Raw genomic sequence first — 6,000 nt, forward strand, 5'->3', positions numbered from 1 at the left:
GTTTAGCTGGCTCATAAATGGGATCCTTTGGAATGTTCAGTGAATAAAGCTTCCATTATTCATCCATCTTTGACCAGCCATTGTACACGGTCCACATCTTGTTTGTTGTGCCTATGAAAAGAAGTTTTAATGATGAACACGATTGTCAAGAATTTTCCATTTATTTGGTGTTTTAATTAGTACAGGTGTTTACAGAAAAAAAAAAAAAAACCCACTCAGATGTAGTCTAATTATTTCTGCCACTCCATAGGTTAGATAGGGATGCACACATGCAGAATAGAATTGCATCAAATCAGATTGGAATGTTTTGACAGCAAGATATAGCAAAAGGTTAGGCTGGTATTAGAAAGCAGGAGCGCATAACAAGTGATTTACGAATGGCAGCTCAGGCACAACCTTGAATTACAATGAATAGAGAGTGCTGGCTATTAAAAATGTATAGTGGTTAATAAAACTGCACTTGATTAAGATGAAGATTTGGGGGATTATTTCTAATGGATCATGGATAATAATTATGGTATAGCCAAGTGAATTTTTTTTATTTTGATTTATAATATCCACTCTTTGAAGGACCCTGCAGGCATATGTACAGCAATGTGACAGAATTTAAATAGGTAAAATTGTCAAGAGAGACCATGCCCATTTATATCAGGAAAATCCTGATTTAACAGATGTGCTTTACGTAATGCCCCGAGGGAAGGCAGGTTTAGATTTTTCTGAATCAAAAGAAAGTAAAATTTCAGGCCTTTGAATTTCTTTCTTTCTTTCTTTTTTTTTTAGATGTATGACAGCAGAATAAACTCTCCTACTTTGAGTCCTTAACTAAAAGAAAACTCAGATAATTCTTAATCTTAAACTCTGGAATAAGACATCTTTCCCTAAGCCTTAAAGGTAGTGTCAACTTGAGAGAATGGCAGAGATGTGCGATTTGTACTATTTTAAAGTGAAGTGTTTTTATAAGAGGGTAGGGAAGAGTGTGAGTGGATTTAATATGGGTTAGTCAGATCTGAAAGAATGTCATTGACAACACAAAAGAATAAAAACAAGTATCATGACATGGAGAAATGATGCTTTCAAGTGTTTTCATTTCTTCTTTTCTTTATACCATTCAAAGTATTCTTTTAAAGGCAAAGGAAATTTGACCCCCACTTTACAAATTCACACTCTCCATCATACTCACGCCTTCCTAACACTCTTCATCCCTTCGTCCCAAATTACTTACTGCACACATGGGTACAACGACAGCAGATACACCGAAAACTACATTTTTAGAACGTAGTTACATTAAGGTCAATAAATATGTGAAAAACCTTCATCTTCAATAACAACTCAATATATGCAAAACAAATGAGAGATCATTTCCCCACTATCAGAATCACACAAGTTTAAAAATTAACAAGTTGGTGCAAAATGTAAGTAAAGAAGAGCTCTTAAGTATAAATTATTTCAGTCCTTATTAGTAATATATATTAAAATTTGTGTCTTCATGTATGCATATATTTTGTGCATATATATACACAGATAAACACACACCCTCCCTCCCACCACACACATATATTTTATAATACTCTTTTCCTTGGGAAAAAATGAACAAATATGGAAAGATATAATTTTAGAGAAGGATTTTTATATTTTTAATGTGAAAAGTTTCAGAAAGCTGTTTATAAGATGATCTACATAAGTAAAAGGGATATGTACAGTGAATATACAAAATATTTATGCATATGTATGTAGGTTTATGAAATATATAAACAAAAGCAGAAATAGCAGTAACCCTTGGGGATAGAGATTATCTGAAGTGCTATAATCTTTTTACATGGTAAAAGTAAGGTTAAATTTAATTTCTGTAAATGTGTGTTTAAACTTTTTAATTTAAAAAATTAGGTTAAAATTTAATTTTAATTAATTAATTTTTGTGGTGGTGCATCCTGGTAATCTCAGCTACTTGGGAGGCTGAGGCAGAAGGATCACAATTTCAAGGGCAGCCTCAATAACTTAGTGAGACTCTATCTCAGGATACAAAACATAAAGGATTGGGAAATGTAGCTCAGTGGTAAAGTACCACTGGGTTCAATTCCCAGTGCCAAATAAATAAATCTATATCTCAAATTAAATATATAAGCACATGAACAATATTATGACTTTGGAAATTATGTCATAGATTTTGGATCAGACAGACACAGTTGGGTCTTGGTTGTACCACTTGAGCATCTTAGATTTCTTGAACCTTTGTCTCCTCAGCTATAAAATAAAAATGAGTATGGTTCTTATTTCATGAAGTTGTGAAGATTAATGAGCTAATGCAAGATTACTCATGAAAATGATTAGTGTAGTAACTAGTGCAAAAGTATGTCAATAAATATTAGATATTACTATTATTCTTACATTAAAACTTCATGTTTATCTGGGCCATCATATAAATTTTAATCCTTGCCTTCTCCTCCATCAGACGAGAGCTTTCTCTACCTTGTTCACTGAAAAGTTTGTGATTGCTTTTATATTCTATCCTCTTCTCCGTGCAAAAAAAAAAAAAAAAAGAAAGAAAGAAAAGAAAAGAAACAAAAGAAAAGCTGTATTTTTCCTTTGTCTTGCCTTTTCTCTTAACAACTCTTGCCTGGGTGCCCATTTTCCTACATTTATTCAGATAGAGCTGTGCTCACCCCCACCAAGATGCTCTGCTCTCCCACTTCCTTTTATTGTCGCAATTCCATCCTGGCCAGGGTCCAAGCCCACTCTTCTCTTTAACTCTGTCTGTCCTTTGCCTCCTTAAATAGCATTTCCAGTCTTGATGTTTTCCTGGAGAAAGGACCAGACATTCCAGTATCTCCTGGAAGAACGTGTTTCTCTTATGAAGTCTATAAAATGAAAACATTATCAGTTTTTAAAATTTACATAGAAAGCATCAATGTGGCCACAGAAATATCATGCTGAGGTGCCATCTTTCACTTGGCTATTTGTGGAGAACAAAGGGACAGATAGATTCCATTCTGAAAAATAGGTTCATGTATTGGTATGTTCCTAAAATTCTTTAATGGGTAAGTTCCGCGGTTAATTAAAACACAAAATTTGTCTCCCCACCAGCCCTCCATGGCGATCTTAGGTGCTCAGAGGAACTACTGCTTTCCTGGACTCTGCTGGAAGCTATTCCTTGCTGATGAAAAATGAGCCAGGTGGGGGACAAGAGGAATAGGCACTCTTTTAAATTGGCAGAATTTTCCTTCTATGTGCTCCTGACAGTGCATGCGCATGCCCTGTAACTGACATCCATGATTTATCTCGGAAACATGTCAGTTTTGTTAATTTTCTTAGAGTTAGTAACTGGGCAATGTATAGACAAACATGTTTGTCTCCTGAGTATAGCAGAGAATAATCTCCCGGTATAATGAATTGGTTCCTCTTATTAAGATAAAAAGCAGGAAACCCAGGGCAGAGAGTAGTTTATGTCCCTTAAGACCTTTAAAGGGAATATCATTCTACCTTCCATTCCAGTAGCATCTGATGATTTGCAAAGTACTTTCAAATATATTATCTCATTCTAGGAAAAGAAATGCATATTCTATAAGGGCCATTCCTGAGAGAAAATAAAATGTCAAATAAATGAAAACTATTTCTAGATTGAATAATTCAGGGAGCCGCTCTATCAAAATAGTGAACCATTGCATGAGAAGCAGAGAAGCCAAAAAATAAAATAAAATCATCATCACTGGCATAAAAATGGAATATACAAGGTTGACTGACTGTTTTTTCATTAAGTTCATGATTCGGGAATTGTACTTAGTTCCATATTTGTCAGACTTGGAAATAGAATGATAAATAGCTATCCTAGCTCTCAGGTACCCTGTAGAATTTCAATGCTTTGCCACCTGAGGCAGCGTAATGACTTTCTTTTGCCCTCTGATTTCCTGCCCACCTTTATTTCTGTGCATCTTCTGCTTCGGTCAAGCCAGTGTCCTCCGTTGGACAAAAAGACACATATTGTCACTCCCAAGTCTTTGCCTCTTAGCATTCTTTGCAACTAAAACAATCTTTCTTCCTCCAAGCACTTTGCATAACTACTCTGAACTACAATGTCCTTTCTTTGTCTCTAATAGTTGGTATTGTTTATCATTCACTGGACAGCTCTTGAGAGACAACTGACTATTCAAAGGGCATCATGCTAGGCACTGAGAACAGAGAGGCACTGAGAACAGAGCCACTAAAAGACAGACAGGAAAGAAGACCTCTCGAGGAGCTCAACTTCTTAGTGTGTGTGTTGAAGAGAGAGAAAAGATAACCAATAAACTCATTTTAGATACTAAGTTCCCTGAAGATCTATAACAAGGTGATATAGGAAAATGGCTAGAGGGGGGATTGATAGCTTAGATTAGGAGGTTGCAGGGCTTCACTGAAAGAGATCTGAATGCAAAAATGGTGGCAAGGACATGGAGAAAAAGGAACTCTCTTATACTGTTGGAATGTAATTAGTATAACCATTATAGACAACAATATGAAATATCCTCAAAAAAACTAAAAATAGAGTTAATGTATGATCCAGCTACCCCACTTCTGGGTATGTATCCAAAGGAAATGAGGTCGACATACCAAAGAGATACCTACATTCTCATGTTCATGGTGGCATTATTCACAATAGCCAAGATATAGGATTAACCTAGGTACCCATCAACAGATAAATAAGGAAATGTTGTATGTATACACAGTAGAATTCAGCCATAAAGAAGAAAGAAAACCTGCCATTTGCAGCAAAATAGATGGAAGTGGAGGACATTATGCTAAGAGAAATAAGACAGACACAGAAAGCCAAATACTGTTTATTCTCTCTATATGTGGACATTTTTTATAAAAGCAACCTGAATGTAGTCTAGTGACTTACTATAGGCTGAGAAGGGGAAAGAAAGAGTGGATAAAGGGAAGGCTAGACAGATTTGAGCAGTGTGTGCTATATGTATTGAAACTGAACCCCATTAACATATACAATTAATACAAGTTAATTTAAAAATAAAATATATTTTAAAAGAAGTCAGCAGCCTTACAAAGATGAGACACAAGTTGTTCCAAACAGAATAAAGTTTTTTAAAATATTTCTGTTGATTTTTATTTTATTATTTAAAAAATTTTTGTTAGAGCATGATTGTTATAGATAGAAGTTGAGTTCCTCCCGACAAAATCACAGAAACATGGAATTCAACTTCAGTTCATATCCCCCTCTCTTTCCTCACCTACTGCCTACCCCCATTCTCCTTCCTTTACTCTACTGACCTTCCTTTCACTTGTTTATTCTTTTATTTTTTTATTTCAGCATAAAAATTATAAAGGCCCTGAATTCTTTAGCACTGAGTATAGCAATTCTCAAGAACAGAAAGCAGGGTGGTGTGGGTGGAGGGTGGTGAGCCAGGAGAAGTGAGGCAGAGATGGAGCTCAGAGGGAGGCAAGTGCCAGGTCAAGGGAGACCGTCACCTTTTACCGAGTACCCCAGCAACCCTGGGAGCCTGTTAGGCAGGAGAGTGTCACAACATGAATCGTTTATTTTGAAAGACTTCTTTGCCTACCAGGCAGAGAATGGACCATGAAGATACAAAACTGGAATGAAGGAGTCCAGTTAGAAGTCGTTGCAGGTCTAAAAGAGACAAGCAACTAAAGTTGTGTGGTAAAGATGGAGAAGTTGACAGATTCCAGATACACTTTGCATGTTAAGCCATCAAGACTCATAGATTAATTAAGTGTAGGAGGGGAAAGAACTCAAATTCATATTTGACCATGTCACAGACTATTTCATGTGTCTTTATACATATATTCTCAACTAGATTAGAATTGCTTTGCAACTGGAAATTAATTATATTCTAATATTTTAACTTAACTATAGAAATTAAGATGGACTTTTGTAAAAAAAAAAAAATGACCACACAGTGAAGACTACTAAATTGAACCCAAGTAATATTTCTACTCTATATTCTACTTCTCAGGAGGGCCAGAACTAGTTTAATTCAATTGGCCATTCATTGT

Source organism: Marmota flaviventris, chromosome 15 (genome assembly GCF_047511675.1).
Source record: "Marmota flaviventris isolate mMarFla1 chromosome 15, mMarFla1.hap1, whole genome shotgun sequence".
In the NCBI taxonomy this organism is placed as follows: Eukaryota; Metazoa; Chordata; class Mammalia; order Rodentia; family Sciuridae; genus Marmota; species Marmota flaviventris.